This window comes from Chiloscyllium plagiosum, unplaced genomic scaffold (assembly GCF_037043375.1).
Source record: "Chiloscyllium plagiosum isolate Xiang-an unplaced genomic scaffold, Cpla_swu_hap1 HiC_scaffold_39, whole genome shotgun sequence".
In the NCBI taxonomy this organism is placed as follows: Eukaryota; Metazoa; Chordata; class Chondrichthyes; order Orectolobiformes; family Hemiscylliidae; genus Chiloscyllium; species Chiloscyllium plagiosum.
This window is the reverse complement of record NW_028270177.1, coordinates 28,375,404-28,400,405: the sequence shown is the minus strand read 5'-3', so window position 1 is coordinate 28,400,405 and position 25,002 is coordinate 28,375,404. Positions and strand designations below refer to the sequence as shown.

Sequence of the window (25,002 nt, the reverse complement as noted above, 5' to 3'; positions counted from 1 at the left end):
ATTAGCTTTAACATTTTTAGTTAACCACAGATGGTGGGTGTCCCGCTTAGAAGTTTTCTTTCCCATTGGGCTGTATCTAATAAATCGATTCTGAAAAATGCCCTTAAATTGTCTTTAAGAAATTCATTAACAATTTAGTTTCTGTTAGCTATTCTGAATGAATGAGCAACTTATATCATTATCTCATTCTGGACAAAAAGGATATTGCCTTACATAGCTTTAACACATTTTACAATACATTGTTTTGAAATGAAGCTCTTGCACACTTTGGGGGAATTTTAAACAGAGAACATTCGGAAGAGAATCAGCTGCAATGTCAGATTTACACCACACCTGGTTTTTCTTTCCGTTTATGGTAATAGAATAATATTGGATGTGGCGTAAGATGAATGATTCGCCCAATCTCATGAGTTTCTGCCTAGTAATTAGGGTTAAAGTTACACTGTTGTGTCTGTAGACTTTAGCCTGACCTAAAAAGTTACCTGGAATATTGGATGTTAAATGCTGCAATTTAGTAAAATGAACTCTTTTATTTGCCCTCAAATGAAAATCTCACATACTGATCTGACTAACTAGAAACATGTTCCATACAGACTACCAAGAGTCTCAACAGGTGCAACAATAATTGTGGTGCATGGTATTTAATGGAAGTGATTTAATCTGTCTTGTCCATTAGCTGGAGTGTTGGTAAGAGTCATGTGCTATAGGAGTGTCAATCAGGCACTTCCCAGGATCAATGATCCTGGAGGTTGAAGTCATCAAGTCACCAAGAGCTGCCCGACCATGTATTGTTAGAACATGTGCAACAATGTCAGAGAACTCTCAAGTAAGTATCAACTAATATAGATTATTTTTCAAGAGTCTTTACAGACAAAACGCTAATATAAAATATTAGGCTCTGTTTGGAAGATACTATCATCTCTGGAATATTTTCATAAATCACACATTCATTACAAATTGAACATCATTTGATGTGTAGTCCTTATACCAGCCTTCCAAAAAGTTTGGCTTGTTCAAAATGACACATTCAAAACTTTACTTGACTCCTGTCTAGATTTTCTGTCTCTCTGTGCCTTATTTGTTATGTTTGGGTGAAGTCTCTCTATGTCTCATTTAGCTCAGAGTAATACAGAGATAGTCCTAAACACAAACAGTTTACGCATTTGACTTGAAAATTTTAGAACTTTGCAGGGCTTTCAATGCACATGTAGTCACACCTAAGAGCAACATGTCTTACCTGTCTCCAGAATTTTCTTTCTGAGAGTCAGCAGCCAATCTCTTGGTTCCTTTGCTCTATTTACAGGCTAAAGTGATCAAGCATTGTATGAGGATCTGTGATCAGAAAAGTATAATCAAACATACGTTTGTGCCTCTTAAGCAAATGCTTTATTTTTAATGAACTAATTCTCAATAACAAACCAATATACATCAAGGCTTGTTTTAGAGTTCAACTTGTTTGTTTCCATGTTTCAAAAGGAGAAAAATATGAAGAAACAATCAAGCACTGTAAAAAGATCTGTGATCAGGCAAGTTTAATCAAACAGTACACTAATATTTCAACTTAAAATTTTGTTTTCAAATAATTTCCCCCATTGGATTATGTCTGTTGAGTGTACATGTACCTTTGCTCAAATCTTCGTCCCCAAAACTGGACTTCTCCTCAATCCTTGCTTTGTCCACCCCATGATTTAAAATTGCTGTGTTCAGCCATTATATTCCTGCTTCTGGAATTATTCACCAGTTTGGTGCAACGTAAAGTAAGCCAGCTTTCAAAATTCTACTTATCCTATCCCTTCAGTACACTATGTTAACATTTCCAATCCTCTCATTTCTCTGCACGCTCAGGCTCCAAGATGTACATTTCCTCCTTCTTGAAAAAGTGCTTTTTGCCATTTTCTTCAGATGGGGAGCATGATATAATTTTGTTTTGTTAACTGCAATGGAATGAAGATTTGAAAACTTATTGAGACACTGTTTTACATTTCATCCTGGCACAGTCCTGGGTGGTATGGTGGCTTAGTGGTTAGCACTGTTGCCTCACAGCGCCAGGCACCTGGCATCAATTCCACCCTCGGTTGACTGTCTGTGTGGAGTTTGCACATTCTTGCTGTGTCTGTGAGGGTTTCTTCTGGTTTTCTCCCATAGTCCAAAGATGTGCAGGTTAGGTGAACTAGCCATGCTAAATTGCCTACAGTGTTCAGGGATGTGCAAGTTAGATGCATTAGTGTGGGATAAATGTAGAGTAGTAAAGGATCTGGATCAGTGTGGACTTGTTGGGCTGAAGGGCTTGTTTACACTCTATAGCTATTGTATATAAGTTTTGTATTGTTGTTATCACACCGTCAACCGATGGAAGTTGGAACTGGCAGAAGTACAACTGAGTCTCCAATTTCTGACAACTTTGTTTTCTCTTTTTTGAAGGTTACAAATAGAAATAAACAAAAAGGATACGCCCATGTGCTATAATTTTCATGATCATTTTGTTTGCTTTAAACAGTGCTTTTTTTGCAGTGTATATTAGGTTCAGATTGTTTTGCATCAGTGTAGGCTTTTTTTTTAAAAAAGCTATTCCAGCTTGATCTATCGTTTCATGTGCTGGCACAGCCTCATCTGTTGCTGCCAAATATCTTACAGTGATTCCTAGACCATATTGTCAGGAAGTGAAAGCATGGCCACAGCTTCCTCCTGCTTTGCTGAACACATCACAAGCCTAAGTATTGGAGAGGATGAAGCAATAATCTCTTTTGATATTACATCCATGTATGTAAACAATCCAGCACAGGAAACCATTTCTGTGATAGAAGCAATACTCAAAACATGCACAGGAATTCCAACAAATGTTCACTTTCCTCTCAGTGCCACTGTAAAAGCCTTCGCCTGTCTCCTAACCACATCTCTTTTAGCAATGACAGTTATGAACAAACTTAATGCTTTAAGAATGGGTTTGCAAAACTTAACTCCAGTACTTCCAGCAATATGGAAGCATCAGGAAAACTGTTCCCAAAAAGTTGACAGCTGTATAAGAGTGGCACGCATGTGGTCATTCATCCAAATATAAGCCATTTCCACAATAATGTTAATGAAAGATACACAATTAAATTCACAACTGAGGAAGATGGAGGTGGATTCCAGTGTTTCCTTTTATGTTTGTGACAATAGGAGTGCTAACAAACAGTAAGGCAAATAACAATGTAACAATGTTTTATTATAACTCCGAAGTGTCTATTAAAACAAATTTTTGCATTATAACCACCTTATTTAATTTCTTTACTGTAAATCAGTGAACTTCCAAATTGCATCCAGTTTCCTCAGGAGAAATATATACTTGTCTCCACCTACTTCAAAACCTACACCCCACAACCAAAAGTAATAAAGATGAAAACTCAAAACAGACACAATTCTTTCACTAATCTCTTGTCTATTGGCACATTAAGGACAGTTTTTTGAGTTCACGTAGCTGGCACAGAAGCTTGTCTACCAACCACACATACCAAGAAAACACTGGCATGATACCCACTATTTTCCAGCCACAGTTCTGTAGTATGTGTGGCCAGCAGGCAAGGCTCCCTGTCAGCATCACAAACTCAGGAAGTTCCCTTAGATCACCAAGGCTATCCTTCCAAACAAAAAAAAACTTGTATAATTGGCCTTGTCACTGACTCTTTCTCATTTATTTAATCTCCTCAGCGAGGCAACATTTTATAGGTTTTCTCCTGATCCTCAAAGGCCGTTGAGTCAAATCCGTCAAGCTAACATTATCACGCAGAGAACTTTATTCATCCTTGATGCTTATCTTTCCATTCATTCAAGGGATTAACTAACTAGTGTGAAAAAAAGCATAGCAGGGGAAATTGAGAGCATAGTTGTAAAATTGGGTCACATGCACAAGTTAAAAACAACTATCAGGCATTCATGAAAGACAATTGTGTGTCTAAACATTGAAAACATTGTGTGTAGTTTGTATATCCAACTGGACCTGAATAATGAATATGTAGTACAAATGTGCTTGTTATTTTGAGGCTATGCCAGTATTTATTGCACATCCCTAATTGCCCAGAGGGTAGTTAAGAGTCAACCACATTGCTGTGGTTCAAGAGTCACATGTAGACCAGACCAGGTAAAGATGGCAGTCTCCTTCCCTAAAAGACATTAGTGAACCAGATGCATTTTTTCCAATAATCAATGGATTTGTGGTCATCGCGAGACTCTCAATTCCAAACATTTTAAAGTTAAAAATCACACAACACCAGGTTATAGTCCAAAGGTATAATTAGAAGCACTAGCTTTCTGAGCGCCGCTCCTTCATCAGGTGATTGTGGAGGGCACAAATCTAAGGCACAGAATTTATAGCAAAAATTTACAGTGTGATGAAACTGAAATTATACGTTGAAAAATACTTTGATTGTCTACAGACAATCACCTCCACAACCACCTGATGAAGGAACGTCACTCCGAAAGCTAGTGTGCTTCCAATTAAACCTGTTGGACTATAACCTGGTGTTGTGTGATTTTTAACTTTGTACACCCCAGTCCAACACCGGCATCTCCAAATCAATCTTTTTAAAAATGAATTCAAATTCGACCATCTGCCATGGCAGGATTCCTGGGTCCCCAGAACATTATCTGGGTCCCTGGATTAACAGATAATGCCACTAGGCCATTGCCAGCCCCTTAAATTACGGAAAATGTCCTAGTCAATAGACATACAACAGATTTTAAATCCAATAACACAAGGAATATAGCAACTACAGCTTGAAGCTGTTACTAGTGGATTGTAGATCCACTAGATCTTCTTAAATGCTTTGAGATAGATGGATTGACTTCGAAGAAATGGCACAGCCTCAATATTACAAAACATATCAATATACAAACCACAACAGCTAAAGCTTTGTCACTTAAAATGGTTAAGGTGAGACCGTTACATCTTTTGATTGAATATCAAACAAGTATTTGAAACAAAGGATAATACCAGCTATAGAGAAAGAGTAAGACAGCAGAATTGCTTTGAATTATTCTAGCAAAGATCCAACACAAATGCACTCAATGGCTGTTTTCTGCTTTGTGAATTTTATGATCCCAATTTTCACAAATATATTTCCTTAGAGAGCGAAACTACTACAGATCTCAAAACCTCTTCTACAGCATTTTGAATGTCACGTTCTCCGATACAGTGATGAATATATTGTTATTGAGACACTCTGAGACCTCAGATATGTATTATGGTTAGAGGAAGTGAAAATTATTTAATGTGGAAGTATGAAGCAATGAATTCAAACTGCAAAATTTGGAGCCTCAGTGTCACTTGTTTAAAATGGAGGATGACTATTGTTATAGGAGGCCATTTTTCACTCTATAGACTCTACTCCAGACTTAGTATAGCTACAGTCTCATCTTCAACTTTATTGAAGATTCTTTGGAACAGCGTTACATGTGAATATTAGTTCCAGTTTGACATCTTCCATCAAACATCATTTTTGTGTACTTTGCATCATGTAAACAACATTAAAGTGTATGGCCAATTGAAACTTTGGCTATTAAGATAAGGTCTCTGATGTACATATTCATAAAATCCCTACAGTGTGGAAGTAGGTTGTTTCACATTTAAGTCCACACCAACTCTCTGAAGGGCATCCCACCCAATCCCTGTAACCCTGCTTTTCCCATGGCTAATCCACCCAGCCTGTACATCCCTGGACACTGTAGGCAATTTAGCATGGGTAATCTGCCTAATCTGGACATCTTTGGACTGTGGGAAGGAACCAGAATGCCCTGAGGAAACCCACACAGACCCACAACTCTATACAGACAGTTGCCTAAGGGTAGAATTAAACCCAGGTCCCTGGTGCTGTGAAGTAGCAGTGCTGACCACTGAGCCACCAAGATAAGGTAGAGACTCTTGTGAAAATAGGAAACTATAAATATTCAACATTGTAGTTTTGCAGTCACCAAAGTGTGACAGAAATCATCATTCAATTGAATTTTTTGGGTATTTCGTAAATAATGGTTCTGAGATTTTATAAGAAAATGAGAAAATTAACCCCACAATTTCATTGTCCCATGTCACAAAAATGTATGTAAACACATGAATATAAAAGCCTCCTGGTGAAGAAAGAGTAGGTTGCAGACAAGAAATAACTCATCATACTTTATAACGATTCTCCTGACTGGTACTGTAAAATAATCGCTGTCAAAGAATAATTTGGGAGGTAATCAGAATCAAAACTTGAAAATTCACAGATTAGCAGCTGGGAAGAGATCACAAGGAAACTGGACAATGCAATGAAAATAGAGAAAGCTCTTCAGGGACCTTCAATGAAACATAACCAGCAGAGAATGAAAATAAAGTAAGAACAAGGGGGAAATGAATTTTATTCCAAGAAAATCTGAGCTGGCAATCAACAGTATCTCTCTCTGACCCATGTCAATCCATTCTCAGGGGTGGGCAAAATCTCTAGCCAGCTGGCCACATCTGCATTTAGAAATAACATGGGGGTAGGAACATCATAAATGTTCAAAAATCAAACAATTGAAACAAAGATAAATGCTGGTACAAATAAGCATAGTGTCTTTATTATTATAGTTATGCCATCATAATGAAGCATTACAATAATGAATCTAAATGTCCCATTTTTCATGTAAGACCAATGGTAACTGGTGTACTTGGCTGGGAATGTTTTTCTCTGGAGTGTAAAATGTTGGGAGGTGACCTTATTGAAGTTTATAAATCATGAGGGGTATAGGTAGAGTTAATGAGAGGTGTCTTTTCCCTAGGGTGGAGGATTACAAGACTGGGAGGCATATTTTTAAAGGGAGAGGAGAAAGGCTTGAAAAAGACATGAGGAGCAAATTATTAACAGGGAAGTTGATTCGCAGGTGGGATGAACTTCCTGAGGAAGTGATGGATGCAGACATAGTTAAAATGTTTAAAATGCACTCAGATAATACATGTAGAAGAAAGGTTTGGAGGGATATCGGCCAGGTGCAGGCAGGTAGGACTTGTTTAGTTTGAGATTATGTTCGACATGGACTGGTTGGACCAAAGGGTCTGTTTCCGTGCTACATGACATGATGACTCTATGATTTTATGTACATAAGTCATACAGGTTGAGGACATGGATAGTAAAGCATATGGTTTCCTAAAAATTACTTGCAGTTCAAGGACAAGTAGATTACATTGAGTTTATATAAGACACTAGGTCAATATCAGCGAGAGTAGTGCAACCAGTTCTGAGTGCCACACTTTAGGAAGGATGTGTGAACAATACACAGAGTGCAATGGTTTATGAGAATGTTTCTAGGGATGAGACGTTTATAGTTTGGAGAAGATGGAACTGTTCTCTTTGGATAGGAGAAGATTGAGAAGATTGCAGTATTCAAAATTATAAGAGGTCTGAAGTAAGCAAGGAGAAAGCGTTCCCATTTCATGAAAGGATCAAGGTCAGTAAGGCAAAGGTTTAAAGTGATTCGTAAAAGCAGCTAAACTGGTATACAGAACCCCGTTAGCAAGTCATTAGGTTGTGGAATGTAGTGTCTGATACAGACAGCTTGAATCGAAGCATTCAGAAGGGAATAAGATGGTTATTTGGAAAGGAACGATGCATAGAGATATGGGAGAAGGCAGGAGAGTAGAATTTCCTGAGATCTTCATTTGGAGAGCTGGCACAGACAATGGGCTGAATGGCCTCCTGTTTTGTAGTAATTCTGTGAACGTCAATGTGAACTATACAGTTGGCAAGTCCACTTTACAGTGACATCAAATCTAGTGTCATTTTTCTGGAAATACATAACAAGGAGCTGATCAGTTCACAAAGATGTAACAAGATCTGTTGTATTTCAGCAGGGAAAATGTTTGTTTGCATATAAAACTAGGATTTCCTCCTGCCACCTTGCAGATATTTAAGGAGTTAGATTCATATAAAGAAGCATAATTTTCTCAAGTTTCTTCACATTGTATTTTTCCTTGAAGGTGCTAATTGAATGTTGGAAAATGTTCTGTTAGGTTGTTTCTTTCTGTTATACTCCTGCATTCTGTAAATCTCCAACATTCTTACAATGTTATACTGATGAATACCTGTCTCTTACTATTTCATTATGGGTTGTTAAAAGTTTAGTGGATGGTAGCCAGGGAAGGTTAAATGAAGCAAAGTATTGAATTAGAGATCTGGCCTCCTCATAACAGCCAAGATACCATTTGATATTCTGACCTAATGTTGCACTTGAATCTATATCTCATCTGAAAGTCAACATCTCGACAGCACGGCAATGCCTTGTCATCCTTAACTTTTGTGCATAAGTCCTGCAGTGGGAGTTGGAGCCAGAACCATCTCACTCAGAGGCAAATATACTAACGACTGATTCTCAGCTGTCACCAGATTCCTATTTCTCCATTCACCTTTGAGGGTGTACACCAGTATTTTAAAAAGCACTTTCCCAGGATCTTTTCACTGAAATGAAATAACTGATTGAGAGATAGCCAAGATTTCTTGTGGAGACCTTCAGTCATACACATCTTGGAACTCACTGCAGATATTGTAGCATTTCTGTGACTGTATTTCAATGTCATTTCCACAGGCAGAATTATAAATCAGGTTTGGTTGAGGCTACAAATCTATAACACTCAGGTTATCTTGCCAATCATTATTAATCTTTTACTTTTTGGTTCCAACTACTAGAAACAGTTCCCTCTTATTTGCCAAATCAATACCCATCATGATTTTGAAAACCTCCATCAAATCTACCCACACATTTCTCTGTTCTATAGAGATCAATTCTCTCATCTCATCACTTAATTGCACCATCTCATCCTTGTTACAATTATATATGTGACTATAAAAATTTACAATGCAAAACATTGACAGGACATACATGCAGATGCAAAACCATTTATCATATTGTAGATATATAACCATTCTAGTGGTTGCAGGAACTCTGTTATGTATTATTATGCAAACGCAGACCTGAAGATCCCAGGTTCAGTTTCAGATCTGCGCTGTCAGGCAGCTAATCTAAATCAGGACAGCAGCAAGTGCAGTATTTCTTTCCTAAACATCATGAGGGGGCAGGGACAAAAAGAATTGCGGATACACTTTTTTGAAAGTCTGCACTGGTTTTGGCGAAGGCATGGTTAGCTCCAGCACCAAATAGCCTGGCAATATTCAGTGTGCTGAGGGAGAGTGACTGCTCAGTAAACAAACTAAAAGGACTGCAAGCTCTCATAGAACCAGCCCTTAATAAGAATCAGTTGAAATGAGGAAAATGTGGAAACAAAACTACATGAATTTAGAACATCAAAATGAGGCATTACGATAAATAAACCAAGTGTACTCCCTTTCTGTGCCCCATCTAAAAGTGGTGGAGCAATGGAACTTGAGAGTATGTTGCAATAAGTCATAGAAAATGGCAGAATGGGTTACATACATGGACAACAAAGCATACGGTATACAGTAGTCCTATATTCCTGTACTTGAGTACCTGTGACAATAAAATCTACATTTATATTTAATCATGGCAAAGAGGACTAAGGTAAGGAACTCTTCAGCACATTCAGGTGACAAATAAGAAAATAGGGAAACAAAATGCCTTGAAAGTTAACTTTTAAAACCAAGATGAAAAATAAATTGAAACTTTTCTTTATCGGTATTTCATACTTAGAAAACTGAACTGCAACAGTCTTGAAGGCACACTTGACTTGTGCTGCTCTTCCACGCATTTCCACATGGTCCCTGAGAAACAACCACATCCAAGGCTCCACCGTGGGCCAACAAAAACTTACTTTGAAGTACTTCTGTTGGAAGCTGGTGCAGCTGCAGGCTAGATCGCTACCTCCCACAGGCTGTAGTTTGTCCAGGTCCGACCTACACAGCACTCAAAATGTCTATAATCCTCCAAAAGGATAAAGGCCATGATAGAGTGAGAGAGTGGCTATCTGTGCCTTACAGACTTTTGAGAGATCTGTATTGCCAGTGGCACGCAAATTTAAGAACTTGCTGAAAATTCTAGAATGGTATAGCTTAAAGTAATCTTTTAAGATAATTTATGCAAATTAGAATGTTCTTCTAGCCTGGGAGTATAAAAGGCAGGCAAATGGTTCAGTTGGGAACATGCCATAGAAAAACATGTCATGAATGAGAATCTGAATGATGAAAGGCAATCTCTATGACTATTTTGTTTTCCTTTGTATTTAATAACACAACCGCTGAGGGTGAATAGATCTCACTTTTACATAGCATTGAAGAATTTCAGCAGAGTTTTCCCATGTCTAGTGCAGCAAGAACAGGAGGAGGCACAGGGCTGGTGAAATGGTGAGGAGCTACGTTAAGCCATTGGCAGATCACGCCTACCCCCATGTCTGGAGGCCAACAGTGGTGAGTTCAAGTGGGGGGAGTGGGGTCTCCATGTCCCAAAGAGGGAACAGCAGGGAGGAAAGGCCTCCCTTGTCATCCATTGGAGCGGTTTGCCATCCTTTCCACAGAGCTTTGTTGCTTGGCCATCTGGAATATTCAGTTACAATTTCATCCAACTGCTTTTCTGCTTAGAATCCTTACATTGCAGAAACAGGCCATTCAGCCCATTGTATCCACACCGACCCTCCGAACAGCATCCCACCCAACCAACCCTGCATTTCCCATGGCTAATCCACCTAGCCTACACATCTTCAGAGTGTGTGAGGAAGGCAGAGCACCCAGAGGGAGCCACACAGACATAGGGAGAATGTGCAAACTCCACACAGACAGTCATCCAATTCAGGATTTGAACCTAGGTCTCTAGTGCTGTAATGCAGCAGTGCAAACTACTGAGCCACCATGCAACCTAATATCCTTGAATTCTTTTTATTCATTCAACAGATGAAGATATTGTTGGTGAGGCTAACGTTTATTGCCCATCCCTAATTGCCCAGAGGGCAGCTAAGAGTCAACCATACTACTGTAGGCCAGACCAGGTAAGGATGGCAGTTTCATTCCCTCAAGGACACTAGTGAACGAGATGAGTCTTTTCAAAGGGTGGCATGATAGGTCAGTGGTTAGCACTGCTACCTCACAGCTCAAGGGTCTCAGGTTCAATTCCAGCCTTGGGCAACTGTCTCTGTGGAGTTTGCATATTCTCCCCTGTGTCTGTGTCAGTTTCCTCCCACAGTCCAAAGATGTGCAGGTCAGGTGAATTGGCCATGCTAAATTGCCCATAGTGTTAGTGCATTAGTCAGAGGGAAATGGGTCTGGGTGAATTACTCTCTGGAGGGTCAGTGAGGACTGATTGGGCCAAAGGACATGTTTCCACACTGTAGGGAATCTAATCTAAAAAGTGACAATGGATTCATAATCATTATCAGACTCTTAATTCCAGATTTTCATTGAACTCAAATTCCACTCTTGGCCATGGTGGGATTCAATCCCAGAAAATTACCCATGTCTCTCGATTAACAGTCCAGAAATAATACCACTAGGCCACTGCTTTCCCCCTATGGATTGGATGACAAGCTTGGAGGAGGCAGATTAAAAGTTCGCCTCTGGGCATATTGCAGAATTGTTTCTGCCTTTAGACAAGTATATGGTCAGAATGCTCAGCTCCCAAAGCCCACAGGAAGTTCAGGTTTCTGTACCTAATGGATATTCGGCTTTGGGCCTGCTTCAGTGTCTTGTAGGATTCAACAAAATCTAAAACAAAACAAATCAGAGCTGAGTACTCCGTGAAGGAATTACCAAATTACTTTGAATGCACATTCAAGGGATAGTTCAATTACAATCAAAATAAAGCAGCACATATACATCATGTGCTTCCAGCCCCCACCCGCCCCCCACCAAGAATAATTACGACTTGGAAACCAATGTATTTGGGCAGGTGTGGAGCAAACAGAGGAAAGTGTAGGCGTGTGTCGGTACAGAACCATGGACTGTTGGCTCCAAGGGCGAAGCTTGCACTGTCTTATAAAGTATAAGCCACCTAAGTTAAACCAGATGTGCAGATTCACTGCCAAGTCTAAAACCATTTACTGTAAGTGCAGTGGTGAGCAGCTACACACCTCGGTTTGTCCAGCCAGTGGTGCGTGCTGTTGGATTCTCTGGAAGGTCAACTAGTTAGCAGAAGTTTGATCATCCAATGGCACTCAGCCAAACTATCCAGTACTCCATAACTCAGCTTCAATCCATTCAGATGATGGCAGCATGGCTGCTTTAGCAGGGTTTTTCCACTAAATCAGAAGAGACAAAACACTCAACATAAGCTAAATGGCCGGGATTGCTGCTTGGACATCCACTATAAATATAAGTTACACCAGTGTTTCAGAAACAGTGATCAAAACACCCACAAAGTTTCACTCAGAGTCGTGCTTGAAGACCAATATCTATGATTTGTCTTTCCCAATACCAACACATGGAAAATTCCAGTTACAGTGCTTATCAAGATTAGTGCCTTGAAAGAACCTTATCAAGGTTAGCACATTGAATGAACAAGGTGAAGGCTGTAGATTGTAAATCCTTTATTAATAAATTTGCCCTGAGAATGTTTTACATTCTGGACTGGAACTGCAAAGTCTGAGGCTAAAATGCAAGAACATTTGTTCCATAAAAATAAGAGAAGGACGTTCAGCCCTTCAAAAGCTTCCATTTAGCCACAACAGCTTGCAGTTATATAATGCCTTTAGTATCATGTTTCACTGGAGTATTATAAAACAGAATTTGACAATTAACTATTAACGTCATCGACCCATTGTGGTTCTGTTAGTGTTATTACCCCTGTCAAACAAAAAATCTCTCTATCTCAGCTTTGAAATTTTCAAATGACCACTGCCTTGTCCCAAAAAACAAATTGTTAAAGATTCTGAAAATTCTGCTTCCGAAGAAGTGAAGTGCAGCTGGCATGAGTTGCAAGATATAGAGAACACAGCAACAATTAGGAGAAATGCTAGGCTTGCTGCACATCTGCCAGCTTCAATTTCCACGGATTGCTGATGCTGTAACAGCTCACTGAAACATCCCAGTCTGTGGCAAAGCTATTGCTGAAAGACTTTAAAAATAAAGTACCAGCATTAACAAAGATAAAATGGCAGGTCTGCTATTGTGCTGCGCATTAGCCAGCAAGGAGATTTCATGGCTCAGTCGAGGAACCATCTTTGGAGTGGGTAAGAATACCAATAAATCCTGTTAGGCAGGCCACAAAGGAAGAACTACCACAGAGGTTAGCAGTAAAATGCCTTGAAATCACACCGTGTAATATTTGTAATGGGCGCATTGCCACGTCCAGATGAAATTCCTTTATCCTCTATGTGATTTCAAGGCAAAAGTAGCTTTAGTGTGTAAACATCAGATTAGATTGAAGTGACTTTAGCCTTAAGAATTCTACAAATTCACTTTGCTAGCTTGATGGGTTTTTGTTCTGAGTCTAAATGCTTTGGGAAGGTTCACTGGTATTTATAATTGTTATCATGTTATAACAAGCATATTCTAAATCATTTTTTCTTGACGATTAAAACTCAGCACTATAATTAAGTAGAATAGGCTGTAAAACTATGACCAGGAAAGCTCTAAATCTTCCTGCCTCAAGTATCATGGCATGCAGCTCCACATATTTACGATACGTTAATAGTGAAAATAAATAAGCACGTATGAAAATAACATCTGGGTCAGTCACGTTCCTCAGATTGGTAAAGGTGTGATGTGACTGATTCACTTCATCAAGCTGAGTATTCCTCCACACATTTACCTCAAAAGATTGATCGTACAACTCACACACAGTAGATCATGAAGTCGAGTTTTCTTACAGAAAATTTTGGACAACTACTGGAGTCATGATTCGGTGTGGGCTGGCAGCAAGATGTAGGGCAGAGGGAAATGTTTGCAAATATATACATAATATATATATATATATATAAAGTTGCTTTTCCATTTTGCTTTTCCTTACTGTTAAACTGCTTATTTGTAACGTTAACACGTTCATTTTCAGTAATAAATCAACGACAATTTATACAAACTACACGGCCAAGCTGACTTTTTGCAAAGTAATCTGGATTGACGTAGTTTAATAACTAAACTAGAGGAACAAATCAAACCTGATAAATCAGAGCTGACAAAAAAGTGTTGCAAATCTTTATTTATGTTTCCTGACATCATTGATGTCACCTGGAGGGAGGTAAGCTGATGATTTAAGCTTCCCGTGAATCGTTTCTCTCAAGCATTATTTGCAGTGATTTCCTGTTTTTAATGCCTGCTTAGTTTTGGACCCTGCCCTTTTCGAAAGGCATCACCTACTTGCTGTGTTGCAAACTTCCGTTCCTTCCCATTATTAACGATGGCTTGATTTAGATTTGTCTCTTCCTCAGCTGCATTCCCCCCCCCCCCCCCCCCCCACCAACCACCACTACCTTCCCCCAACTCCTTTCATTTCAAAGTACCTTCTGAAATCCTCCCACCTCCTCCAGGGAAATGACTGTGGTTTGCGCCAAGTACCTGATCGAAAAGAAAGTGTTCAAGTAATGCCTTGTCTCACAAAGTAAAGTATAATTTATGTATTTAATATCAACTCAGCCTTGAAATAGCCGCAGCACCAGGTGAAATTTAGTACAAAAATATAAGGCGGTGCAAAGTTCAACATCAGTGGACTCTCTGTTGAACCATTACTACATTAAAAATCATGCTAAATTATTAACAAAAGTAGTCCTTCTAATTGGTCATTCTAATACTAGAGACATTCCCACTAAGCCAACAACATTTATGTTGGAAATCCGATTTAATCAGACATGTGTGGGTGTTATTCAATTTTAGCATTCATATTTGTGACATTCTTATATTAAGCGATTTATTTGGAAAGAAAAGTACCATCTCATGAGTTAACAGAAAGCAATCGAGCCTTTCACCCTGTAACAGACCTTCCTGTTTTTTTTTTCAGTTCTGTTCCCTTTCCATGCCTCTCTGCTTTTTTTAATTCACTCGTAGGATGTGGGTGTCATTGGCTGGCCAGCATTTATTGCCCATCCCCAGTTGCCTTTGAATGAAATGGTTTGCTAGGCCATTTCAAAGAGATGCGGTCTCCTCTACATTGGGGAGACTGGACGCCTCCTAGCAGAGCACTTTAGGGAACATCTCCGGGACACCCGCACCAATCAACCACACCGCCCTGTGGCCCAACATTTCAACTCCCCCTCCCACTCTGCCGAGGACATGGAGGTCCTGGGCCTCCTTCACCGCCGCTCCCTCACCACCAGACGCCTGGAGGAAGAACGCCTCATCTTCCGCCTCGGAAAACTTCAACCCCAGGGCATCAATATGGACTTCAACAGTTTCCTCATTTCCCCTTCCCCCACCTCACCCTAGTTCTAAACTTCCAGCTCAGCACTGTCCCCATGACTTGTCCTACCTGCCTATCTCCTTTTCCACCTATCCACTCCACCCTCCTCCCTGACCTATCACCTTCATCCCCTCCCCCACTCACCTATTGTACTCCATGCTACTTTCTCCCCACCCCCACCCCCACCCTCCTCTAGCTTATCTATCCACGCTTCAGGCTTTCTGCCTTTATTCCTGATGAAGGGCTTTTGTCCGAAACGTCGATTTTGCTGCTCCTCGGATGCTGCCTGAACTGCTGTGCTCTTCTAGCACCACTAATCCAAAACCCATTTCAAAGAGCAGCTGAGAGTCGACCACATTGCTGTGTGTCTGGAGTCACAGATAGGCCAGACCAGGTATGGGTAACAGCTTCCTTCCCTGAAGGACATTAGTGAACCACAAGGGTTTTTACCAGCAATCTCCAATACCATGATTAGATTACTTACAGTGTGGAAACAGGCCCTTCGGCCCAACAAGTCCACTCTGACCCGCCGAAGCACAACCCATCCAGACCCATTCCCCTACATTTACCTCTTCACCTAACACAATGGGCAATTTAGCATGGCCAATTCACCTAACCTGCACATCTTTGGACTGTGGGAGGAAACTGGAGCACCCAGAGGAAACCCACGCAAACACTGGGAGAATGTGCAAACTCCACGCAGTCAGTCGACTGAGGCGGGAATTGAACCCGGGTTTCTGGCACTCATCAGTAGATTCTTAATTCCCAATTATTATTGAATTCAAACTCCACCAATCTGCCGTGGTGAGATTCGAACTCAGATCCCCATACATTACCTGAGTTTCAGGATTAACAGCCCATCGCTAATACCACAAGGCCAACACTGCCCCATGCTAAAGATCTATCACATCTTTATCCTTATTACATCAGGTGAAATGTTAGCTTTCTGAAAAAATAGATTGGATTTTCTGGCAGGTGTTGGTATACCAATGTCAGCCCCATTTGGGGGTCCCAAGTCGACAGACATTGTCAACCTAATGGACCAAGGCTTCATAACTGGCCACTTCTGTGTCAGTAAAAAATTAAAAGAAATAACATTTAAAGATGGTAGGCAGGCACCCAATGGGGCAGACCCAGTAAGAGGGGACCTCAGTGACATCAGTCTGACCTACTGGGAGATCTGCTGAGGCAGACAGCTGAAGTTGTCTCAACATTGACCATCAGGTAAAGAGACCTGATGTTAACACAAGCTATCAACTGGCCAAATCAAGTACTGGATTTCAGCCTTTCAACCTTGCAGCCCCATCACGGGGTTATGGAGCCACTAGTTCTGATGGCCCTGACTTATCTGCAGAAGACCATGTCAGGTCAGCTACAAATAACAGGAGGTCACGGTGACAGATGTGAGATGTAGCCAGCCTTCGCTTAAAGTTGTTACTGTGTTTCTAAAAATCACAACTTTTAATGGAATTCTGTCGGACATTCATTATCAGAAAAACACAAATATTGAAACATTCTACTCTAAGTTGAAATCTTTTACATTGCTAAATTTCAACATTAACGACTTGTGTTGCCATAGTCTTACTAGACCATAGGGGCTGCTCTCTTATTTGAGAGGAGCAACTCGTGGTGATTTAACCTGAGGGCCACCAGACCTCAGGTGAGGGAAGACTGATGACTGGATAACAGTTAAAATAACTCTCTCTCTTGCTCTCCCCCACACACACGCACAGACATATAAGTCTTTGGGGTGAATTTGCATTGGCAGATACATTCTACATTGTTCAAAAAGTACACAATCTGTAGTCAATCTGTCCACGTGACATTTTATAAATTCCTACTTTGGAAATAGAGCCAACCTGATTCAAGGTTGAAATATAGACAGACTCTAGCCTCACACGTTTAATGCACTGTCTGAGCTGAAACGTAACTATTTTTTATAAAACCTTAAGTTATCTCGGGAATGTGACTTGAAAGAAGTTCTGGGATTTAGATATTATTGAATCGAAACCTGCAACCCATTCTAAGTGATTATAGATTGAACAGCAATGTAGGTTTGTTTAGAACATCGTATCAGTGTATGACATTTTGATCTTTTACTATAAATTCTGTGTTCTGTGATCCAGCCCCACTAGTTACCTGATGAAGGAGCAGCACTCCAAAAGCTTGTACTTCCAAATAAACCTGTTGGACTATAATTTGGCATTGTATGAGTTAAAATAAAGTATTTTAGAAAATATGGAAGGAAAATGTAACTTAAAGTACCTCGTTCACTCTGATGATCCTGCTCCCTGATCCTCCTAATTGTTGCAGACCCTCCTCACCCCTTGACCATTGAACTGATGGCCCATCTCCTGTTACCACCTGTCCAGTCTCACCACAGAATGAAAATCCTGCCTTTTGCTGTCACTTTCTCCCAAAGTGGATCCACCAAGCTGTAGAGTGCTGGAGAGGCTGGAGCATTAAGTATACTCAAGGCTGAGATGGACAAGTTTTTAATCATTAAGGAAATCAAAGGTTATGGGAAGAAACCACAAGGTGGAGTTGAGGATTATCAGATCAATCATGATCTTATTGAATGGCAGAGCAGACTTGATGGGCTGAATGGCCTACATCTGCTCCAACATTTTATGGCCTCGTGTTCTGAAGAAATCTCCTGACTCTCGGTACCCCCTTAATCCATCAAGTCCAATGTTTCAGGCTGAATAGGAGTTCTTTAGAACCAAAGAACCACTCTGAAGCAGAGTCACATTCAACCTGAAACAATAAACTCTGTTTCTGTCTACTTTTCTACAGTAGCAAACACTCCCTTTTGGCATCGTCTTATAGTGCAGTAGTGCCCACTGCTGAATTATGGAGTAGCTAAGACTACATTCGATCAGATTACTCACCAACCCTCTCCCTCCACCACCCCTCAACCCCACAACCCATAGGGGATGGAAGCCCAGCTCCTGAAAGTTACCAGCCGATCTAATTGCTGAGTAGACCTCACAGGACCAGAGCTCAGTACTGGCCAGTACACTTGGATCATGGACACCAGGCTGAAAGTCTAGGGCTTTTATTTAGGAAGGAATTGGGTACTCTATGGTTGGGGGAGAGGTTGGGGGGAATGGGGGGGAGCAGAGTGGATTGGGCTGAGATGGTGAGCTGTAGATTGGCCATTAGGATCCATGAAAGCTTTTCCCCTGCCCACTGCCCATCCCAAATTTCACTTTGATAAGAGATGCATCTCCAGCATCAGCAGGTTTTAACTACCCAATGAGCATGCACACTTCAAAGATCGTGGAGTAACTCTCAAGTCACATCACTGGCACCACCAACATTGAGCCCTTGTTACTTCAACACAAGCTTTAGACTTCAAATGGTGAATTTGGAAGGAATGTCTTTGGATTCACTCCAAAGTGAAACAGCTGGAATGGAAACTCTACTGAATGAAGCTTTGCTCTTGGCATTTTACACCAAAGTTCAATCAAAAGTTAATGCAAATGTGACGTCTGTGTAGTAGATTGGTTATACAACAACAACATAGTGCTTAACTAATCCCAACTGATAGGTAAAAAAAACCTCCCAGAAATGCAACAAAGACCATTTCTATATCACGCTCTTTAATTTGTGTCCTGAAGGTTAACAGCTGATTAGAACAGCTGTCTTGTTTGTAACCAAGGCTGTTCAATTTGTACACGGCACTCCAGTGTGGGGATAAACTGGCTGCCATTATAAAACCCAAAGGGAAAGCAGCACATTAATGAGCTATTTACACTTTGCATTGATGCAGGCAGGGAAATTGTTAGCTTCCCACCCTTCTGTCAGAAAGCCCTTGCCATAAGATCAGAGTGCAGTTAAAATATTTTGTGGATTTGTCAAGGTAGAGTTCAGAAATGATGACTTGGTGAATGGCTGTACTGTGCCAGATTATGTATCGCTTACTTGCCTGTCTTGTCATCAAATAATCAACACAGGACAGATCCAGTACATCACAACACCATAACATTCTCCGTTTCCTGATAATTACATCAGTTGGAAGTTTCTTGTTCTGTTGTAATAACCAAGAGTGGATCAGCAATGACTAGCACTTATTATATTGACACTGTTTTATCTGAGTAAGTTTGTAGGACGCAATAATATTGCCTTTTTTTAACAGGATCTGATGTACAGGACAGACAGTCTTCCTTTACCACAAAACCACGAAGACTTTATCTAAAAATATGCCTGAATAATAAATACCTCTTTGAAAGGAGGGTTGTGAGACTACTGAACCTAAATATTTTGATGTTTTTCATCAGGTGACCAAGTCATATTGATGCTATCTCATATTGGCTGCTTGTTTTCCTCTGTGACCTGGCACATTAGCAAATAGCTCAACGACATAAAAATAAGACTGTCACCTCATTAGTTGAAAGTCTGAGTTCAGGGCACGATGACCCATTACAATTTGCAACTCGAGACCTTTAGAAATAAATGGGGATGTCAGCTGCAGTTCTGTTGTCAGCCCTCTCTCTGAATCAAAAGCTCAAGCACAGAAACAAGGCTAAATCTAGTGAGGGGGTGCTGTACAGTCAGATGTTCCATCCTTTAAATGGGACACTATATGCAGATGGCCATGACTAATTCTTATATAGGTCGTCTGCTGTAACGTGTGTTTCGATAATGTGAATTTGCTGTAACATGATGACTAATTGCGGACACCATTTCTAAAGTACAAACTTTTAAAACATTGGTTCGTTATAACACGATTCCAACCCCATTAGTTTAAATGGTGCTTCTATTAAGTGATTTTATTATAACACGCGATTGCACTAGAATGGAACTACCGTGTTATAGCAGAACTGACTGTATCTTTATTTTTCCATGACACCAAGTTATAATCCAACAGGTTTATTTGAAATTGCAAGCTTTCAGAGTGCTGCTCCTTTGTCAGGTGAAGTCTCGTCACCTGTTGGACTATAATCTGGTCTCTAAAAAGGAAATAATGACTAAATAATATTTAATGTAATAACAGACAGAGCCCTGTTCTTTGTAGACAAAAAGAACACATACACAAAATACGCCTGTTTCAACTCAACAAAATAGGTGACAGACATTCTTGGTTTGTTCCTCAGGTGTTGTTGGAGGGTGCGGTTTTAAATTGAGTTAGGGGTTAATGGGTGGTTTGGAGGATAGTCAGGTCTGGGGAGTAAAAGAGGATCTTGGTTTAAGCTGAGTATGTGATTGGAAAGGTAAATGGGTTGGATTCAGAGATAGTCAGGTCAAGGAGAGGAGAGTCAGGTCAATTTGGGTTTGGGTTAGAGAGTTATTTCAGAATTCAGAATGACAAAGGAGATTGTAGTTGGTGATTAAGAAGATTGGTCCTGGAGATGTGGATATTAGACTACATTTTTTTCTGTTCGATGTTCCTTGGCTTATTACTCAGGAGAGTACCACAGAACTGTCTGAAGTCCCTAACTTAATTCAAAGAATCATAGATTCCTTACGGTGTGGGCGCAGGCTATTCAGCGTCTCAAGTCCGCGCTAATCCTCCAAAGAGCATCCCACCCAGACCCCCTACCCCCTGTAACCCTGCAGTTACTATAGCTAAGCCACGAGCCTGCACAATCCTCAACACTATGGGCAGTTTAGCATGGTCAATCCACCTAACCTGCACATCTTTGGATGTCAGAATTGCAGACATCCAGGAGAAAGTGAGGACTGCAGATGCTGGACATCAGAGTTGAGAGTGTGGCACGGTAGCTCAGTGGTTAGCACTGCTGCCTCACAGCACCAGGGACCCTGGTTTGATTCCTGTCTGTGTAGAGTTTGCACATTCTTCCTGTGTCTGTGTGGGTTTCCTCCCACAATCCAAAGATGTGCAGGTCAGGAGAATTGGCCCCACTAAATTGTGCAGTGTTACGTGCATTAGTCAGGGGTAAATGTAGGGAATGGGTCTGGGTGGACTTGGGACTTGTTGAGCCTATTTCCATACTGTAGGGAATCTTAGATTTTCTTTTAATTGAATTCAAATTCCACCATCCACCGTGGCAGGATTTGAACCAGGTCCCCAGAACATTATCTGGGTCTCCGGATTAACAGTCCAGTGATAATACCATTAGGCCATTACCTCCCCTCCATGTTTGCACCTCTTGTGGCAGAAGGGAAGGTGCTGGGTGTGGAGGGTGGGCTGGTGAAGGATATTGACTTTCTCCTAGTCACAAAGCAAAGGACATAGAAGATTAAGAGCTCATGTGTATCAATACATCAATGTATGGAGTTATCAGGGGTTTTCAGATGTAACTTTAAAGATGCTCTAATAATAACAGGGTAACAGAAACCTCTGAGGAGTGACTGAAGGTATGTATTTCAGGATTGTTGAAATTTGCTGCAGAAGTTGTTGTATAAGATAATTGTTCTAAAAGAGTAAATGATCAAGTTGCATTAAGCTTCACCTCATCTGATGTTCTACAGTCTTGCATGGGGAAAAGAGTAAGTTTGAGATTCCAATAAAGAAGATGTGTTATCATTGACTCCTGATTGCCTAGTTGGAATTAATAATTACAAATATGACAATAAAATTTACATATATTGCTGTCATGCAGTAAACTACATCTTGTTCAGACAAGTGCCTCTCCTCATTAAGACTCTCTGGTGATTCATTTTGTACCATTGTCAGCCAAACAGGCCTTACACCCTGCACTGAAAAGAGGATTAGTGGCAGCTTTCTACCCACTGATGAGCTGACAGTGATTGATTCCGCAGCACATGCAACAGAAACGAGCTGCCCATTCTCAGTACATGATAGCACGATCTGATGGAAGGTCACACATCTTTTTGTCAAATTCATTGAGAACCTCACTGATTAGGTCAGCATTTATTGCCCATCCCAGAGAGCAGTTGAGAGTCAACCACATGGCTGTGGGTCTGGAATCACATATAGGCCAGACCAGGTAAGGATGGCAGTTTCCTTCTCTGAGAACATTAGCGTACCAGTTATATAACACGGAAACAGACCCTTCAGTCCAACATGTCCATGCCAACCACATATCCTAAACTAATCTAGTCCCATTTGTCAGCACTTGGCCCATATCGCTTTAAACCCTTCCTATTCATGTACTCATCCAAATGCCTTTTAAATGTTGTAATTTGAGCCACTGGACTGTTAACCCGGAGACCCAAGTAATGTTCTGAGAACCCAAGTTCGAATCCTGCCATGGCAGACGATGGATTTTGAATTCAGTAAAAATCTGGAATTAAGAGTTTGGTGACAGCCATGACACCATTGTCAGAAAAACCCATCTGCCACTTTCTCTGGCAGCTCATTCTGTGTGAAAAAGTTGCTCCTTATGTCCCTTTTAAATTTTTCCCCTCTCACCCTAAACCTATGCCCTTTAGTTCTGGACTCCCCATTCCAGGGAAAAAATCTTGTCTATTTAGGAGAAAGTGAGGACTGCAGATGCTGGAGATCAGAGTCGAGAAAAGCACAGCAAGTCAGTCAGCATCCAAGGAGCAGGAGAATCAACATTTCAGACATAAGCCCTTCATCAATAATTTTGTCTATTTATCCTATCCATGCCCCTCATGATTTTATAAAACTCTATAAGGTCACCCCTCAGCCTCCGATGTTTCTGGGAAAACAATCCCAGCCTATTCAGACTCTCCCTGTAGCTCAAATCTCCTCCAAACCCTGTCAACATTCTTGTAAATCTTTTCTGAAACCTTTCAAGTTTCACAACATCTTTCCGATATCAAGGAGACTAGAATTAAATGCAAATTCCAATAATGGCCTATCTAGTGCCCTGTACAGCCACAACATGACCTCCCAACTCCTGTACTCGATGCTCTGTCCAATTAAGGAAGACATACATTCTTCACTATTCTATCTACCCGCAACTTCACTTTCAAGAAACTATGAACCTGCGCTCCAAGGTCTCTTTGTTCAACAACACTCCCCAGGACCTTACCATTAACTGTATAAGTTCTGCTCTGATTTGCTTTTCCAAAATGCAGCATCTCACATTTATCTAAATTAAACTTCATCTGCCACTCCTCAGTCCATTGGCCTGTTTTCAAAAAAAATCTTATCCTTACTGAGATTTGCATTTGGGCAGCATGGTGGCTCAGTGGTTAGCACTGCTGTCTCAGAGCACTAGGGACCTGGGTTCGATTCCAGCCTTGGCCAGCTGCCTGTGTGGAGTTTGTACATTCTCTCCGTGTGTGCGTGGGTTTCCTCCCACAATCCAATGATGAGCGGGTTAGGTGAATTGGTCGTGCTAAACTGCGCATAGTGTTTAGGGATGTGTAGATTAGGTGCATTAGTCAGGGGTAGATGTAAAGTAATAGAATAGGGGCATGCATCTGGAAGGGTTACTCTTTGGAGTGTCGGCGTGGACTTGATGGGTCAAATGTTTCCACACTGTAGGGATTTCATGATAAGACATTAAGACATAGGAGCAGAAATTAGACCATTTCACCTCATTGAGCCTGCTCTACCATTCAATCATGGCTGATACGTTTCTCCCCATAACGCTTGAACCCCTTGACATTCAAAAAAAATCTATCTTTGACTTAAATACTCTCAATGACCTGGCCTCCATAGCCTTTTGTGGCAGTGAATTCCATAGATTCACCACTGTCTGGCCGAAAAAAGTTTCTCCTTATCTCTGTTTTAAAAGGTCTAACCTTTACTCTAAGATTGTGCCCATGGCTCCTGGTCTCACCCACCAATGGAAACATCTTCCCAATATCCACTCTGTCCAGGTCATTCAGTATTCTGCAAATTTCAAGTAGATTCCACTTCATCCTTCTAAAATCCATCAAGTATAAACCGGAGTCCTCAACTGTTCTTCATATGTTAAGCTTTTCATTTCTGGGACCATTCTCATAAACCTCCTCTAAATCCGCTCCAGGGCCAGTACATCCTTCCTGAGATATGGGGCCGAAGATTGCACGCAATAATCCAAATGTGGCCTGACCAGAGCCTTATAGACCCTCAGAAGTACATCCTTGCCTTTATATTCAAGTCCACTCAAAATAAATGCCAAAATTGCATTTGTCTTCCCAACTGTTTGTGGTACGGTAGCACAGTGGTTAGCACTGCTGCCTCACAGCGCCAGAGACCCGGGTTCAATTCCCGCCTCAGGCGACTGACTGTGTGGAGTTTGCACGTTCTCCCCGTGTCTGCGTGGGTTTCCTCCGGGTGCTCCGGTTTCCTCCCACAGTCCAAAGATGTGCAGGTCAGGTGAATTGGCCATGCTAAATTGCCCGTAGTGTTAGGTAAGGGGTAAATGTAGGGGTATGGGTGGGTTGCGCTTCGACGGGGCGGTGTGGACTTGTTGGGCCGAAGGGCCTGTTTCCACACTGTAAGTAATCTAATCTAACTCCTGATTGAACGTGCAACTTTTATCTTGAGAGGATCCTGGACTCGAACTCCCAAACCTTTTTGCACTTCAGACTTTTGAATTTTCTCCCCATTTAGAAAATAGTCCATGCTTCGATCCTTCTTGCCTGAGTTTTGTATTATTTACATCTCTCAATGCATTTTTGCAATAAAACCAATGGCATCTTCCTAAAGTTGCTTGGCCTGATTTTTATGAACAATAGTTAAATGCACTGAGATTTAAATTGTGAGACCTGGCGAGGAATTACACAAGTGTCTGGTGATTTGCTTGGGTCCTATTTGTTTCCACTAATTTGTGCCAATTTGCACCATTTTCAGTGTGGCATTGTCAAGTAAGTTTGAAAAGATACATGCACATT

The 25,002-nt window shown here is 40.8% G+C and overlaps 1 long non-coding RNA gene across 1 annotated transcript in view; it reads right to left on the bottom strand.

Annotated features, from left to right (window-relative positions):
- The window catches only part of LOC122541046 (uncharacterized), a 32,686-nt gene extending 18,193 nt beyond the window's left edge, over nt 1–14,493 (bottom strand). Inside the window, exons 1-3 of the long non-coding RNA XR_006309496.2 lie at nt 14,384–14,493; nt 12,017–12,184; nt 1,238–1,332 (exon numbers count right to left, since the gene is read on the bottom strand). This is a non-coding gene — a long non-coding RNA (uncharacterized LOC122541046). The remainder of the gene's footprint in view (nt 1–1,237; nt 1,333–12,016; nt 12,185–14,383) is intronic.
- Nucleotides 14,494–25,002: the final 10,509 nt, after the last annotated feature.